Source organism: Mytilus californianus, unplaced genomic scaffold (assembly GCF_021869535.1).
Source record: "Mytilus californianus isolate M0D057914Y unplaced genomic scaffold, xbMytCali1.0.p SCAF_1, whole genome shotgun sequence".
NCBI classification, from domain to species: Eukaryota; Metazoa; Mollusca; class Bivalvia; order Mytilida; family Mytilidae; genus Mytilus; species Mytilus californianus.
The window spans coordinates 50,144,384-50,163,178 of record NW_026262581.1 but is presented as its reverse complement, the minus strand read 5'-3'; the positions used below and the strand labels follow the sequence as shown (position 1 = coordinate 50,163,178).

Here is an 18,795-nt window from a genome sequence, read left to right as displayed (position 1 = left end):
GAATATGGTGCTGGTATTTGGGGTTGCAAAAACTTTTCATTTATTAATGCCATACACAATAGAGCATGCAGATTTTTTCTTGGAGTTGGTAAATATACTCCAAATGCTGCACTTGCAGGGGATATGGGGTCGATACCTATCTTTCGAAAACAATGGCAATGTTTAATTCGACTATGGTGCCGTTTGAACAATATGAGTTCTAATCGGTTAAACAGGTTAAACAGAAAAGTTTTCAAATGAGCAGACATTATGAGTAGAAAACACAGGTGTATAAAAAATTGGAATTTTTATGTAGGGTCGGTCTTTCATTTGATCAATCCTGACACCCCTCGGTGTGTTCTACGACAAGAAAAACCTTAAGATATGCATTATCTATAACATAATTTCATTATTGAATTACTCAGGACATAGCTTGTATAACATTGCTACCAATAAATATAAAAAAATCGTTTTAGCAAATAACTGTTTTATTAAACAATTGTAAATGAAATTTATGCCATATCTTCGAAGGTAAACATGCTTTTTGATTGATTGCTTGGTTGATAAAATGTGTTCATAATAACAAGTGACAAGTTCTTCATATCGATGGGTTGGTCGGCCGGTATGTGTATTGAGTGTTTGATTGATTTGTGGATTGATATATTCTTTGATTGATTTGTGGAATGATTTATTGATAGTTTGCATAACCTAAAGATAATTCATAATGACTAATACATCGATTGATTGTTTGATGTCCAGTGACAAATATCTAACGAACATTCTGTAATCAGAAAAACGTGTAAAATTCTCTCCCTCCTACACAAAAAAGACAGGACGGGGACCACTTCTTCGATTAATTACACGGGGACGGGTTTCCAGTAATAAACGAAAAATTAAATATGAAGAAATTTTTAGATTCAAATAGAAACGTAAAATACAACAGAAAACAACATTCAATATCCAGGTTCAATTTCAATTTCAATAAAAACACGCTTAACAAATAAATAAAACATAAATTTTGATGATCCCTAGAAAAAAAAAATTTTATAAAGGAAAGTTCAAGGATATTCTTTGGATGGGATGTTTATTCTTGCATGTTCCCATTGAAATTTATAATACAAATGGAAGAAAACTTTTTTTAGGGGAAAGGAGAAGGGTGGTAAATCCTTGGAAGCTCCTAGAAATACCATGATTTAAATACAAATACATATTGCCCTGACCCGAAAACGTGTAATTGAAAGGGATCCAGACCCTAACTCTTTTCCCACTTGTTCCCAGAAACCCAAACCCGTGTAGTTTGTAATCGATAAACTGGTTCCCGGCCTTTCTCTTTATTTGGAGGAAGTGACATTGATCATTCCATGAGTTAAGAATGTCGATTAAATATTTGTCACTGGACGTCACAGAAACAATCAATCACTGAATTAATCAATATAAAATATGCGTACCTTTGCGTTATATAACTGCCAATCAATCAATCAATCAAAAAAATCATTCAAACAAACATACGAACCAAGGCATTTATCGATTATTAAATGTAAAATTCGTCAAATGTGATATTATAATATATGCAAATTTCAATCAAAGCATGATATAAAAATAATTACCAACGATTCAAACCAACAAATTTATATTAATAATTTGTCACTTGATGTTTTGCCAACATTTCATCAACCAACTAACTAACCAACCTACCTACCAATACTCATGTAAGTAAGGATGGACAGATTTCTCTCCGAAGGTTTTTATTTTCATTGTAAGCAATGTTATAAAAGATATTGATGTGGCCAGTAAATCAATAAATAAAATATTTTGAACACTTTTGAGATTATCACCTATTTAAAATTTCAACTCTAGACATTTATTTAACATTTCTAAATCATTTGTTAGCCAATGTTATTTATGATGCCACCGAGATATGTGTAAGGTCCTAGAGGGAAATATTTTATGCTCGCTGCTATTTTCATATTATGTAAATAATATACATGTATGACAACCAGTTAATGGTAAAACTGCATTTTTCCGTTATAATAGTTGATCAGCCGATACTTTATATTATACCTCAACCAAAGATTGAAATAATACACCATTTGAATTAGAAAGAATAGAAAAATATTGATGCATATAAATCTGAGTGATAACATTTGAGACATCAATTTCTTATTGAATTTGCTGCGTCAGACAGAAAAAACCTGCCAAATACTCACGGTTAATTACTGTTTAAATTTATTTCTTTTATTTAATGAAGCGTATTTTGCGTCCAAGGACGCCGATGTAAATAAGCCTAATGGCTTTCGTGGGTCATCCTAGGTTTAAACATATCCAGTTTTAATTATATGACTTAAAGGAGTAAGTTCGGTAAGGGTCTTATTTGGCCCCGACTATCAATTTCAATGTTATAAGATAAAAACATATTTTAATTTGATAAAAAGACATCTGAGAAAGTTAAATATAACTATTTTTGTCAACGTTTTATTTTACAGCGTTCAGGTTTACATCCTAAATAGGACAAAAATAGAGATTTACCTAAATGCAGTGATGCACATACTAGATATGAAAATCAAATTGAGTGCTATTCGAGATGTCACGAATAGAACGCAATAATGTTCAACAACTAGACATATTTCTACTATGTGAATCACTGCATTTAGGTAATGTGTTCATTATCTCTGAGTGCTTTTTTTTCTTGGATCTGCTGTAAGTGATGAATCACATATTATAAATATTTAGTATGATGTCACCTGTGTTCATTTTTGTCCCTATTTGTGTGATTTGGATAGGGTATATTATGATCCCTGAAATTTGTTCGCCTATAGAATTTGCTCCAAAGATGGGGTTTTTTTTGTGTTCATATTTTACGGTCATTGGTTGTATAAGCCTTCAAACAAAGAGTCACACGTTTTTGGAACAAGCTTATCTTAAAAGGAAGCGTCAATTCTGAGAACGCAAATTAGTTTTATATCATACCTGGTTTGCATGTTTGAAATTGGCCAACTTTCAATTCCATCCTCTTCTAAATTTTCGGGAAAACATGGATTTAATACCTTGTTTTTGCTTGTCATCCTGGTGCGAAGCTATCAATTTCATACGATATTCACGCCATCTTGAAATTATTACGTAACAAATATCGGTTATCATTGGTTGCCTGTTGATGAGGGAAATATTCTATTGGCTAGAATGAGATAAAGAATTGGGAACATGTCCCAGACAGATGAAGATATTAAATACGGACAAAGTTACAGTATGGGTATTGAAGATCCGATCTGATACCCGGTCAATGAATAATTTTGCATTTACTGAGTCAATTTGTGTTCATGAATTAGAAGAGGGACAAAGATCAACAAGTTTCTTAGTGCTCATCTGACTATATATGCATATATATATGTTCGTTGTGAGCCAAGGCTTCGTGTCGAAGGCTGTACTTTGACCTATAATGGTTTACTTTTACAAATTGTGACTTGGATGGAGAGTTGTCTCATTGGCACTCATACCACATCTTCTTATATCTATATACACCAACACTTAAAATACATGTAATTTCAGTATTCCGTCAAGACAATTGTCAGAAGACGTGTATTCCATGTTATAAAACAAAATGATATATAAAAAAACAGCTACGTCAAGTTCACATGATACCTCTGAATTGTGCATTAGAATTATTGTGAGAAGATCTGAAATATGTATGCACCTAATAACAACTCAGTAACATTGCTGTGGAAGAAAACATTCATGAAGATAACCATATGCAAATAGAAATTGCGTCAAAATTGACTGTTAAAAGTCCCATAACTTTATGGAACGACACACTAAAAACTTTTTAAATCCAAAGCGAGCTTAGATTCGCCAAAACCATCAACAGTTTTAAGTTTGTAGTTTATCCAAACATTCTAGATCTAGAGTATGCCATCTAGAATATTACCATAAGTCCCATAACTGTGGAATGATACATCATAACGTTTCAAAATTAAACACCATTTCTGGAATGACGACACAAACAAATTTTAAAATCAAAAGGAAGTTTTCGTCTTTCAATCCGATAGTTCCGTTTGAGTTTCGTAGGAATTGGTTAAAGCAAATTTAGGTTTTTGTAGGAAGTATTCATGGACAAACTACAGTATACCACAACACACCCATCTAAGACGGGCTTATAAGACCACACTTATGAGAATGTGCACAAAAGGGATAAATAATACCTTTCTTTTACTTAAACAAACAAATAACCCACATCGTACTTAAAATTATGATACAGCTATAGTGAGAGAAAAATAGGCAAAATATGGAAATTTTATATTTCCATTAAAAGAACGATAAAGTACAATTAATTTTAATAAAATAGAATCGTATAGATTTTATAAGAAAGTAAAATTATAATACTTAGTATTTAAAGAAATTCATACTAGAAGAAATGAAAAAAAATTATTTTAACCTATAAAAAGGCTTTATGATAAAGAATATAATTTCAGATATAACTTGAAATTGGAAACTTGTAAATAGAATTAAAGGTTAATTATATAATTTCACAGATATTTTGTACATAGTATTGCGTAAAGTTTTATAACAAAGAGCATGTTAATTTAGTCTGTTTTTAAGTACTAGATGTCAAATACTTTTAGCTTATAAATACTTTTATAAAGTAAATAGATAAATCCAAGTATAAAATGTTAATTGTGTTTGGGGAGTATTTTAATTTGAAGGAACAAAGAGAATTATTTATCTTCTTTGTTATTAGGTAAAAGTTAGATAATCCGTTTACTAGGGACGCTAAGAATTAAGACGGAATGATTGACAAAAGCTTAGATGGCCAGCAGGTAATTGATGACCAATGAAATTAATTATGAGAAGTATTTTTAACTACTATTTGGCATTTGATTGGAGAAAATAGAAGATGTTCTAAAATCCAAAGGTCATGTGACTAAAATTTCGAATATCCAAAATTATGTTTTAGCGTCACTTGATCTTTGGAACCAGAAAAATAAACATCTTAACTTACAGAACTTCTGTCTATTTTAGAAACATACTAGTCAGAAAAAAACCCTAATAATCAGCACAACAGTTTATGGTGGAGGCAAAAGGGAAAATTCCAGTACCTCAAAGATACAGAACCACATGAGTAAACCATCAAATTACTTGCTTACCTTGGAGAAGAAGAAAACCAGAACCCAGTTCAAATCAACATGCCGATTCATGATGAGGTAAATATTGTGCAATCAATACTGGTACAGCCAAACAAATTCAGTGGCAATATAAAAGAAGATAATTGGGCGAGACAATTCATAAGGTGGAAAATATGTGATGAACTTTCTTGTTACGCTCTGTCTTTTTATCTAAAAGGAGCCGCTAAAACATGGTTTGAAGGATTGGCTAAACCAATTTAAACTAATTTTGAACAACTTACAACAGCATTTCGAAATAGGTTTAAGAAAACTTATGAAGATGACGATATTCTTCTAGCTCAGTTACCTACAGAAAAAGCAGTTGAATTTTTAGATAGGTTGCAAATTAAAGCAAATAATCAGAACATTCCAGAACATTTGTTGTTAAGAATAGCAAAGAAAGGATTTCAAGCATCTTTGAAATCAGTAATAGTGCAAAGAGACCCCCAAAAACTTAGACGAGTTAAGAACAACAGCAATAATTGCTGCAAAATGTCATCAAGAAAAAAGAAAGTGAGAAAACACAAGTCAATGCAATCTCAAATGAAAACTTTCAATATTTACAAGACACTATTAATGTTCTAACTAAAAAGGTAGAAAATTTAGATGTACATGTAGAAAATAAGAGACAACAACCCAACAACAACTTTGACAATAGTAATCAAAATTAGGGCAATCAGGGCAATAATCAAAAGTGGGATCCAAGACAAAATAGAAATTGGGGTCAACAAAATAGAAATCGAGGTCAACAAAGTAGAAATTTTAACAGGAAGCCATTTCAATTTAACTCTGGCCAAAAAAAAACCAATTTTTAGGTCAAAGCAAAGCTTCCTGTACAGCATGTGGTATGTACAAATGTTCAGGAAATCCAGACGATTGTTTTGCTGAAGATAAAAAATGTGATCAATGCAATAAAATAGGTCATTTTGCTAAGATTTATAGAAGTATATTACAAGTATGGTGAAAGGATAAGGTATTAGGAACGCGCGCCCCTTTTTAGGCGCTGGTCTAGAAGTGGGCATAGTGGCAGGAAACATATCAATTTGATAACACCAATGGAAAGAAATAGGATAAATATACAAATTTTAGATGTTAAAGCTAATGGGCTTGTAGATACAGGTGCTGCAGTATCTTGTGTCTCCTATGATTTAATTAAAAAGTTTGAAAACAAGATAAGATAAGATAGAGCAGATATTCCTAACATTTATGGAGTAGGTGGTGAAAAACACAAAGTTAAGGGCTAGGTCACACTTCCTTTAAATTTTAAGGGATTAATCATAGATTATTCATTTTTAGTCATTGAAGACCTGCAACATCCCTTAATCTTAGGAGATGATTTTTTATTAGCAAACAAAGCAAATATCCATTTTCCCACTCGTACTCTGTATTTGCATGAAGGAACTGTCGAAGTCGCCTTAATCAATACACAAGTTGGAAATGCCAGAATGGCAAAAACAATAACAATACCAGGTCCAAATATGTGTGAATTACCTGTTATTATTCCGAGAAAGTATTTAAACAAACCTGTTATATTAGAACCAGTTTCATATTTGGAAAACAGTCAACTTATGGGTGCCTGTTGTTTAGTTAAAGCTACTAGGTCAAATTCAGCCTATTTGAAAATGCAAATTATTAATCCTAATAAAGATCCTGTCACTATCCTCAGAAACCAAATTGTTGCTATGGTATCACATGTTGATATAAAGACTTTACAAAATCTTTCAGATGTAGAAAAACAAAATACAACTAGTGTTTCTAATTTAGAAACTAAACAAAAAGACCAATCAAAGAAAAAAGTAAACTTGATTTTGATCTGTCATCTGCAGATTTAACAGACATTGAGAAGCAAAAATTGAAGAAATTTTTAGATGGTAATAGAAATGTCTTTGCTACTGATTTGTCAGAATTAGGCCAAACAAATATATATCAACATGAGATACAAACAACACATAAGATATCAGTAAGAACACTTCCTTATAGGACTACTACAATTATGAAAGAAGAAATTCAAAAACAAGTAGATACATTATTAGCAAATAATATAATTAGACCTTCTACATCCCCCTATAATAGTTCAGTAGTACTTGTAAAGAAGAAAGATAACTCTTTTAGGTTCACAATAGATTTCAGAAAGGTCAACGCGATTTCTAAGGCCATGTTTTATCCATTACCGAATCTAAATGATGTTTTTGACATTATAGGTGCTGTTAAGAACAAAGAATGGTCTAGTCTTGATATGGCCCAGGGCTATTGGCAAATAGAGTTACATCCAATTTCAGGCATAAATCTGCCTTTGTAACTCATAATGGTGTATATGAATGGAATAGAATGGCCAATGGGTTGAAAAATAGTAGTTTGACCTTTCAAATGGTGATGTCCCAAATTTTACAAGGCTTCAACTGGAAAAATGTTCTAGTTTATGTTGATGATATTCTGATTTTTTCACAAAATTTTGAAGAACATTTGACACACTTAAATCAAGTTTTTAACAGATTAAGGAAGGCAAATCTAACACTAAATCCTTCAAAATGCCATTTTGGTGTTTCAAAAGTCAAGTATAATGGTCATATTCTATCCAGAAATGGAATTCAAGTTGATGAAGCCAAAATCAAACTAGTTAAAGAACATCCAATTCCTAAAACTCAACAACATGTTAGACAATTCTAGGATTGTGTAATTATTACAGGAAATTTGTGAAAACGTACTCCAAAATTGCAATTCCAATGAATTTTCTATTACAAAAAGATAAACCCTTTTCATAGACTGCTGAATGCCAAAAATCATTTGAAACACTTCAAAATGCTCTTACTACAGCTCCAATTTTGGCCTTCCCTGATCTATCAAAATCATTTACCTTGACATGTGATGCCTTAGGGTCTGCTATTGGGTATATTTTAAGGACAACTGGATGAAAATGAACGTGAACGTGTTATTCCATATGGTGGGATAGCTTTGAAAAAATGAAGAGAAAAATTAGACAATTAGTGAAAAAGAATGTTTGGCAGTTTTAGAAGGGATAAAACAACATAAAGTTTATTTATCAAACAATAAATTTAAAAGTTTTTACAGATCACAAAGCATTATAATGGCTTCATAAATCAAAAGATACAAATTCTAAACTAGGTCGTTGGGCTTTACAATTACAGGATTTTGATTTTGAAATCATTTATAAAGAAGGGAAAAATAATCAGAATGCTGATGCAATTTCTAGAATCCCATATCTACCCCAATCCCCTGAACCGAAGGACATGAATGAACAAGATAATAATGACTTATCCCATTGTTAATTCAATGTCACAAAAACGTTCTCAAAATGAAGATCAGAAACTAAATGATGGATACATTGAAATGAGATTTAAATATGGACATGATGATCCAATAGTTACTTCAACTGTTGAAAATAAACTTGACAATTTATCAGATGTTGCAAAATTGCAACGAGGATGCTCAGAATTAACTGACATCATTGCATTTTTAGAATATGGCATTTTACCAAAATATGAAAAGAAAGCTAAAACTATATATTTTGATAAAGATAACTATAGACTAGGCCAACATGGCGAATTAATTCATCAATGGTGGCCTAGAACTTAAGGTGTACCTAGAATAGAAGCAATGATAGAACAATAAGTTCTTCCTAGAATATAAAGGGAGGATGCTTTATTATCCTATCATGACTGTAAAGCTGGAGGTGGCCATACAGGTATTAATAAAACTTATGCAGCTTTACATTTGAAATATTATTGGCCAGGGATGTACCAACAAGTTTACTCTTATGTAATATCTTGTGATAAATGTCAAAGAGCAAAGAGGCCAGCACATAAACAACCAGCTCATCTAATGCCATTGCCTGTAACTGATACTTTTGATCGATGGCATATGGATATTTTGACTACACTTCCTACTACAAAAGAAAACTATAAAAACATATTTTACTGATAGTTGATAGTTTTTCAAAATGATCAGAGGCATTCCCCCTTAAAACTCAGGAAGATACAGAAATAGCCCATATTCTTTACAACCAAGTGTTCACTAGATTTGGTTGCCCAGCTAGCCTGACCAGTGACAGAGGTCAAAATTTTGGCTCAAAGCTTATTCAAGCCTTGTGTGAGCTTTTTCAAGTTACCCGACATCATGCTAGTTCATACCATCCCCAGTCAAACTCAACATGTGAACGTACGAACAGCACATAGGTCAAATTTTAAGAACTTACTGTGATCAAAATATAATGAATTGGGCAGACTTAATCCCAAGTGTTGTGATGGCTTTTAGAATGTCACCAAATACTGAATCCACAGGGTTCTCCCCTTATCATATGGTGTTTGGAAAGGAGATGAACATTCCTTTTGATATTTCCGTACTCCCAAAAGACAACATGTCTAAATCTGTTAAGGAACATTTGCATCAATTGATAGATCACTTGAAAATAGTTAAGGAAGTTTTTAAGCAAAACTTAAAGAAATCTCAAGAAAAGTCCAAACAGTATTATGACAAACGTTCTAAGGAACCAAATTTTAGAATAAGTGATAGGGTCCTGCTTCAATGTATGAAAGTTCCAAAAGGACTTTCACCAAAATTGTATGCAAGATGGATAGGTCCATATTACATTACTAAAGTAGGTCAGAATAATACTTATAAATTAAGAAGAATGCCAGATCATAAAATTATTAAGTCCAGTATCCATGCAAATAGGATAAACCTTATGAAGATCCAAGAAATGTTAGGGAACCAGTAAGACAAAATAGTACTCAAAATAATGACGATTTAAATAATGACAATTCTCAAAATGATGATAGCATAGACGTTGACAAAAATGATGATGAAATTCAATTGCCAAATAATATTAATGATGAAAATTTAGAGCAGAATAAGCAAAATGATACTGATAACACTGACCAAACTCAAAGTGAAACTGATGATGACAGTGAATTTTTAGCAGAAAAATTAGTTGCCAAAAAGAAAAGAAATGATAAAAATTACTATAGAGTTAAGTGGGTTGGTTATAAAAAGACCACATGGGTCGCAGAAGAAGATATTGGTGAAGATTTAGTAGTAGAGTTTTATATAAAGTACACCAAAAGTGGTAAACTAAGAAAAAAGAAACAAAGCAGTTGTTTTACTAAAGCAAATAAGGAATAAATAAAAATAAGATATATAAGGAATAGATAACAATATGATGTAAAAGGAATAAATAGAAATAAATAGAAATTAGATATATATGTAACTAGAGAGATTAATTGCAGTTACTAGCTAGTATTTAAGAAGATTTTCTATAAAAAAACATCTAAATATATTGAATAAAAACATGAAATTTGATACTGATAAGAATTATGTGCGCACATAAATATCAGTATAATAAGAAAACGAGTAAAAATGAAAGCAATTCAATAAAAAAAAAAGAAAAAGATTTTAATGATTTAATAAATCAACCTTATTTTAATTGAATGTAAAATGCCTTAATCTTATGTGTGCTATAACTTCAATAACAACTTAAATGTTCACATATTTATAACAAAATAATTTGACTTAGTTAAAACCATAAGAATTTAAGTTCCTTAAATTAATGCTAATTATGAACAGTGCACTTTATATAAACTTGGCTTTAACAAAGTATAAATTGTATGTTGTAGGTGACCAGACGGCCACAGACCACAATTAAATTCCTCTATTAGTTCTTTATAACGTTTTGTTTCATTAAAAAAAATGCACCATGCATTTTTGTCAAATCTTTTGTGTATGTAATGTATAGTACTAGTCCAAAAATATATCCAAAATTCAGAAAGATTGAACCAATGACTCTTACAAATGTAGCCAATACACATCCATACCCCTATGGACAAGTCAAGAGATGTTCCGAAAACTGTAAATAACACTTTTTTGCACCTGGCCTACTCACTCTTTCCATATCAAAATCAGTTAAAATACAACATCCAAAAGTTTATTTCACCTCTCTTCTTTCATTTCCACCCAAAAAAAACTAAGAAATGAGTGAGGAAGGGAAAGAAAAAAATTAAGAAAAAATACACTCTAATTAGAAGGAACTATATTCGTGGACAACGAAAAGCGGGGTCATTAATTGTGGTCTTGGGCCAGACAGGTGCTACCAAGCTTTAAGCCATTTGTTACAACATTGAAAGTTATGTTCATGCTGGCAGTTCTTTTGAACATACCTCAATCTAAGGCAAATTCAATATTGCGGTTGAACTATGGAATTTTCAGCAATGATGTCTGGATGCACACGTTTCAAATAAGATTACCCTTTAAAAAGGGATGAAATTGATGTCTCTGTAAAGGAAAAGACGTCTGCGAAAATTTTAACAAGCTGGCTAATGAATTAAATATACTTCAACTGCAAACAACACGAGAACTAAACCATAACTACTATGAAGAACATTGTTCCAACTAAAGGCAAAGATAAGAATAGGGAAAAAAAGGCAATTTTAGGTTTTATTGGAGAGTTATCCAATAAGAACTGTAAAGTTAACCAAAGAAATGGCTATTCACTCGGATCATCAATCCTCATTTATGTCTATAGTCAACAAAAGAATTTCGAACATTGTTAATGAGATGAAAGACACTCATGATGTTACAAAATGTTATAAGAAACAATACAAAGGCACTCGAAAAATTATTTTTTACTATATCCAACACAATTTTTAAACTCGATTACTATAAATACAGAAGTCAAACAAAAATTAAATGATTTAAAATTAGGAATTTTCAGTTTAGTAGAAGAAAAATTCTCTCCCTTGTTAATTAAGCCAGCTACTTTAAGTAAATCTTTAAAGAATATTGAAATTCAATTGCATCAAAAACATCCTGGATTTTATATTGTTAAAAAAGATGTTAACTATTATTATTCATCCCAAAATTTGGTATACTCCTAAAAGGGATCTGAATTTTTTATAATGATAAAAATCCCAATAGCATATAAAATGGCAAAATTTGAATTATTTTCAGTCATCGCCCTTCCAGTACCAGTAAACACTTCCTTGCATGCTACCCAATTAATGGATGCTTCTGGGTATTTAACTCTGTCCCATGATAAGAAAACATATTTACCTCTTACAAGTCAACAAATTATGAAATGCAAGAATTACAATAACAATATGTACTGTCCTTTATTACAATCATTTTCATTAAGTGAAGATTCATGTATAGTATCCATTTTTAATAATGATAAAGATAAAGTACACTCATTGTGTGATTATTTTAGATTTTTACATAACAAGATAATGCCTAAAATTATGTACTTGAAATCTTCTGCAATAGTTGTATATAAACTCCCACAAATTTCAATGACTGCTCAGGAAAACAAATTATTCATCAAGATTGTGATTTTTGCATTATGAATATTCCTTGTCAATGTTCAATTGCTACTAAATTATTGAATTATCCCCCCTCAATTACTTCATGTAAAAGGTCAAATAATATTACAGTTGTCCATCCTATAAATCTAGCATTGCTACAGCAGTTTTTCACTCCAAAACAATGAACAGAAATAAATGGTAGTTCTACATTTGTAGAAAAGATGAATATAAATGTTCCAGACTTTAAAATTTATAATCATTCATATTCGTCGTTTTTGGTAAAAGATCAACAGGAACATCTAAGTTTAAAGAAAATGGCTAAAGTAGCTAAAAAGGAAGGAGTTATATTTCAAAATTAAGCAGAACCTTTATTAGATGGCCAGATAGATGTAGAAAATAATTGGCCAAATCTTAACGGTACACTTGGTTTAATTGGAACTTCTTTAGCAAGCATTACATTTATTTATTGTATTTAGTCATTTTTCAAAATTAGAACATTGACAACAACAATTTTGATTTAAGAAAGAACAATTAATTCTCATTCTGCTTCTATACCGTCTTTTATTTTCAAACCTGAAACAACAACCACTAGCTCAATAATATCTCACATGTTTGAGAAGGAATTTAATATGAATCATATTTTATTGATAATAATTGGTATTTTGATTATATTTATTGGACTTATATTATTTAAAAGAAGAAAATCGAAATCACATTTTACGTATTTAATGATGGAGATTACTACTGGAACTTCTTGTCTTGAAGTTCCCCTTTATAAAATGCCGCTATGTCCTTCCTATTGGGAAATGAATATGCCCCCCGCTGTAGAATCACTAGATGTTGTAGGTACTTTTCAATCAACATTATTAATGAAATGGGACGAATTTCTAATCAAAAACAAAATTAATGACAAGTCCTTACCTGTTCCTAAAATGCTCAGATTGCCAATCTTTCAGAGTTTACAATTAAAACAAATCTTACAACAACCATACTGTGTTTATATACTTCTGGTACATGTGTTGTACATCAAAACCTATTTAAAGTTTTAAATTATGAATAAGGTCTTTTCTGCCTGACAAATTGTCTACCTTATTTTTTCAATATTGATAAGTTAAATAAGCAGTGATATAGTGAGATAGTAATAGGACATCAAAGCATGACTTGTGTCGTATATTCAGAAAGAAGGACATCACAAACAGGAATCATCAATATTTGGAACAACATATTCATACATATTGGAGGACATCATGTGGTATTTCGTTGAAACCGTCATGGATTATGTGTTACGCAGCATGGTGTTTATATTGTATTATAAGAAAAGTGAATTTATGATGTGAAAAATGAAAAGGTGATCATCACCATACTACATTCAAAAGGATTTATTTAGTGTTTATTTAATAAAAATAAAATACAAAATGCATGAATGATTTACTCTAACCAAACAAAGATAGTACTATATTTTAAATTTATCCAAAGGTAACTAGTTGAATCCTCAACAAATCTTTTATTTGGTATATACATAGTATTATTTTTGTTTGCTCTTTGCATGCTAAAATTAACAATAAATAATTTGATCATTGATTAATCCAAATGTGTATGTATATTTAATATGGCCCTTATATTTCATTTATTTTTATTATTATTATTTTTGTTTGTTTCTATAGATGTTCAACTACACATATTTCTTCCCCTCAAGCCGGGGAAAGTGCTTTATTGGAACACATTAGATGTAAAGAAATTTTTGTCAAACCTGGAGCAAAATTAGAAGAACTGGCAAATATAGCATATCAAAGACTGCATACAGTTCAAGAACCGAAAATTGTTTGTATTATAGCAGGAATACCAGATATTTGTATCAAAAGTAAAGCCCCATCCTATGAAGAAAATTTCTACAATTAAGATGACTTTAATTCAAACAAGAATCCATTAAATGTAAGGTTGTTTTTGTAACTATCGCCACCATGAGTTTTCATGACTGGAATATCCATAGACTAAGATGTCACAAAACATCAAAATTGATATATTTAAATCAATATGTAGAAATGCAAAATAAACTCAATTCAGTTCTTCATCAACTAAATAAATCTATAACTGCTTCAAATGAAGATAATAATGTGGTAACACCATTTCTTCATACTTATGTTCATAAAATTATGGGTAAAAGACATTATTACAGCTATTCGAAATTGGTTGATGGTGTTCATCAATCTGCAGGTTTGGCAGAAAAGTGGAGAAAATATTTAAAAAGAATTATGAAGATTAATGAAAGAATCTTATTTGAATAAATATAAAAATATAGTGGCAGCATCTATAGAACAAACATTGTATATATTTGATTAACAAGATATTATGTATATATTTTTTTACACATATGTATATATAACTTTGTAGGAACAAAGTCTTCAGTTCCATAGGGTAATATAGTGAGAGAAAAATAGGCAAAAATATGGAAATTTTATTTTTCCATTAAAAGAATGTCAAAGTACAATTAATTTTAATAAAATAGAATCGTATAGATTTTATAAGAAAGTGAAATTATAATACTTAGTATTTAAAGAAAATTCATACTAGAAGAAATGAATAAAATGTATTTTACCCTATAAAAAGGCTTAATGATAAAGAATATAATTTCAGATATAACTTGAAATTGGAAACTTGTAAATAGAATTAAAGGTTAATTATATAATTTCACAGATATTTTGTACATAGTATTGCGTAAAGTTTTATAACAAAGAGCATGTTAATATAGTTTCTTTTGTAAGTACTAGATGTCAAATACTTTTAGCTTATAAATACTTTTATAAAGTAAATAGATAAATCCAAGTATAAAATGTTAATTGTGTTTGGGGAGTATTTTAATTTGAAGGAACAAAGATAATTATTTATCTTCTTTGTTCATAGGTAAAAGTTGGATAATCCGTTTACTAAGGACGCTAAAAATTAAGACGGAATGATTGACAAAAGCTTAGATGGTCAGCAGGTAATTGATGACCAATGAAATTAATTATGGGAAGTATTTTAATTGCTATTTGGCATTTGATTGGAGAAAATAGAAGTTCTAAAATCCAAAGGTCATGTGACTAAAATTTCGAATATCCAAAATTATGTTTTAGCGTCACTTGATCTTTGGAACCAGAAAAATAAACATCTTAACTTACAGAACTTCTGTCTATTTTAGAAACATACATTACAAGTCAGAAAAACCCCCTAATATTCAGCACATCACAGCAAAGCACTTCAAAGCTTTTTAGAAAGCTAAAACTTGTTTCTCCTTAAGTTTGGTAAAGGTACTAGGGAGATCATCGGAACAAAGGGATAATTTCTTTTGTATGACTGTTTAAACGTCTTTAATGAGACATTGTTAAAATGGTCATTTGTTACAGTTAAGTCTGACATGATATGTATGCATGTACTCATTGTATAGACCCTAATTTCAAAACAGTTCACATAACATATTTTAGAAAAAGGCAGTTACGCTGCAGGAAAATATTGATGTTGAGCAAAGCATTTTGAAGGTAAAGAGGATTCCCGACATTGATAACAATAAACCTTTAAAGAAGCATACAATTTTATTGTACATTATTGTACAAGACTACAAGTATGCACACAAACAGAAAAATAATAAAGTTCAGGCATTTTTTTTATATTTAAGATTTAGATTTTTTTTATTTCAATCTTTTTATGATTCTTTTCTTAGCAGATCATCCAGTTTTCTCTCTGCGCTTTCATTAGTTTGTCGGGTTTGTTTAGAAAAGACTTTCCCTGTGGCACAGTATTTTGCAAAGCTTTCACAATTAAAATTAAACAGGTTAAAAGGTGTTGGAAGTCCATATAGCCTTATAATATTTGCCACATCAGCCGGGTTCCTTCTATCAGCACGTTTACTTTGTTCTGAATACTCGTACTTGTATATTGTCTCACCATCGTCTATGTCAATTACGGACACAGTAATGCTATCATTACTACTTGCACACGAACTGCTTATCAAATCTGAACTGTTTCCAGTTAGATGGGTTACTTCGATTCGTTGATCATTTATTTTACTGTTACAAATGACATGGTGTTTGTACCAGAAAGGGAAGATTCGTCTAAAAGAGATATGGTCTCCCTTTTCTAGCTGTTGGAAGTTTGTTATAGGTCCTATGCGTTCTGGATCACCTACAAAATCGGATATAAACTTTTGTTTATCATAAAAATAAAGAATGACACAGTGTATGCATATTTCACAATAATTTAATTTTGGATGTAACACGTTTTCTGATTGGCTGAAAGTGTTTTGTCTATCAGCCCATAGACATAATTTTGTCATGTGACCGTGACGTCATCAACGTTTTTATCATGATTTACGCCTTTTTAGAATTAAATTATAAGGAATGACTGTAATATTTTTTCTGTCTATTCGAAATAACATAAAAAATGTGGTGCACACTTTTAAATAACCCGCTACGCGGTTTATTCAGTTTGCACCACATTTTTGATGTTATTTCTTCATAGACAGAAAAAATATTACAGTCATTCCTTAAATAATCCGTAGTTTTGATTGGCAGACAACTATCGCGAGGCAATCTAAAATTAAATTATATTTCCCCAATTAAATGCAACATTAACGACAATGCGTGCTTCCCATGACAACGTCACAACAGCGAATAGGAAAACAAACGAAAAATTTAAAATAACTCGCAATTGCATGGGTCAACCGTTGAAGCATTAGAATATATACATTTGTAATTATAATATAAAATCCATATAACGTGCTGTTTTCGCTTTGTAAACTATTACGTGGTAAAATTCTCGATTGATTTATACTTATCGCAGACTTACAGATGTTCATCTACATGGCTGTTACAGTTTACCTCCCACGTGAATCCACATGTCTCGTAACCTATGTACAAACACTATGTCAATTTCGCTTTGTAAAAATTGGGAAAATGTATTAAAATTAAAATCAAATTGAATTCATCGAAATTCCATGAATGATCTAGGTGCATTAACATCATGTCAAAACATGACGTCATTCAAATGTAACTGGAGATCATGATTCTTGTTAGAAAATCATATCGTCTCCTCCGGAACTCGAACCCGGGACGTCTGTGTTTCAAGTCAGCGCTTTAATCGACAGAGATAAAAAAAAAAGTATTTCCCTAGCTCAACCTCCTACAGCTGGTTTATAGGTATCTACTATTAAAGGGAAATCTATCCCGTCACACTCTTAAACTGAAGGTTATTATGTTAAATGTACGCCCATATATAGATTTCAGCATCCTTATAGTTACGACATGTCAACTGTGAATTTGACGATTTTAAGAAGGCAAAGAAAAAATTCTTGCAAATCATAGATTTATTGGAAATCTTTAGCTTTATCTTACAGGGGGAAAAAACAGTCGCACACACGGCACACTTATCTTCGCTTCGATTTTTTAAATTACCAAATTTGCTCTACTGTAATCGAAATAATTCATATAAGTAATATATTTTTATCATTTTCACATGGCCTGGGTCGTTATATGCGTTATTTTATCCCTCGCAAACGCTCGGGATAAAATTCGAATATAACGCCCGGGCCATTTGAAAATTTCCAACAACCTGTAGCTTGCATGCATTATTTCTTAATTATGATAATAGAATGCTTCTTCTTTAAAACTTTATAGGGTTGTAAAAGCGTCCATCATCCGTAATCTTTTAGTATTTTAAACCATGTGCAAAACGCATACCGTATAGTAGACTTTAAATGGCCCCTACATGACAAAATGTGAAACAATTGAAAATAAAAAAAAATAACTTCCTGCTTAATGCTAAAAAATAAACTTAAAATATCGAAAAACCTTTAATAAGTCATTAATGCGTGTGTAAAATGGATTCAAAATAGTTTTGAAATCATCTACCTTTAATAAATAAACAAAAACTGGACAACATCAACGCATGAGGTAATTACAAAAACGTTTGTACTGCAACTCAGTTGTTACTTTAGTGCGGATTACGACAAAATTAAGTGCTTGTAGGGATTTTGTGTAAAGAATAATACTGTATTGTTTCGTTTGTTTATAGATCAAAAAAAAATCTTCATACGGAATATATATCCTGATATGATATTCTTCAATTTGATTTCCTTTTAAAGTAATCTTTAATAGAAAGTTGTTGCATATAAATAAGCTACTAAACTAATGATTCCTTATAGTAAGCACAAATTCATCTGTTAGAAAACTTAAAAGTGACTAGCATGATTATGCTGACAAGAACATAATATCCTTGTCGAAGATGAACACTTAATTTTTTTAATTTTTCGTATTTGTCATAAATCTAGTTTTCCCTTATAGATTATTGTCAAAAACGAATCATCACGTCTCATGAGACAC

The 18,795-nt window shown here is 30.8% G+C and overlaps 1 protein-coding gene across 1 annotated transcript in view; it reads left to right on the top strand.

Annotated features, from left to right (window-relative positions):
- LOC127720587 (PR domain zinc finger protein 12-like) overlaps positions 1–18,795 on the top strand; it is a 449,743-nt gene that overhangs the window by 353,104 nt on the left and 77,844 nt on the right. The gene's annotated exons all lie outside the window — the stretch shown is intronic.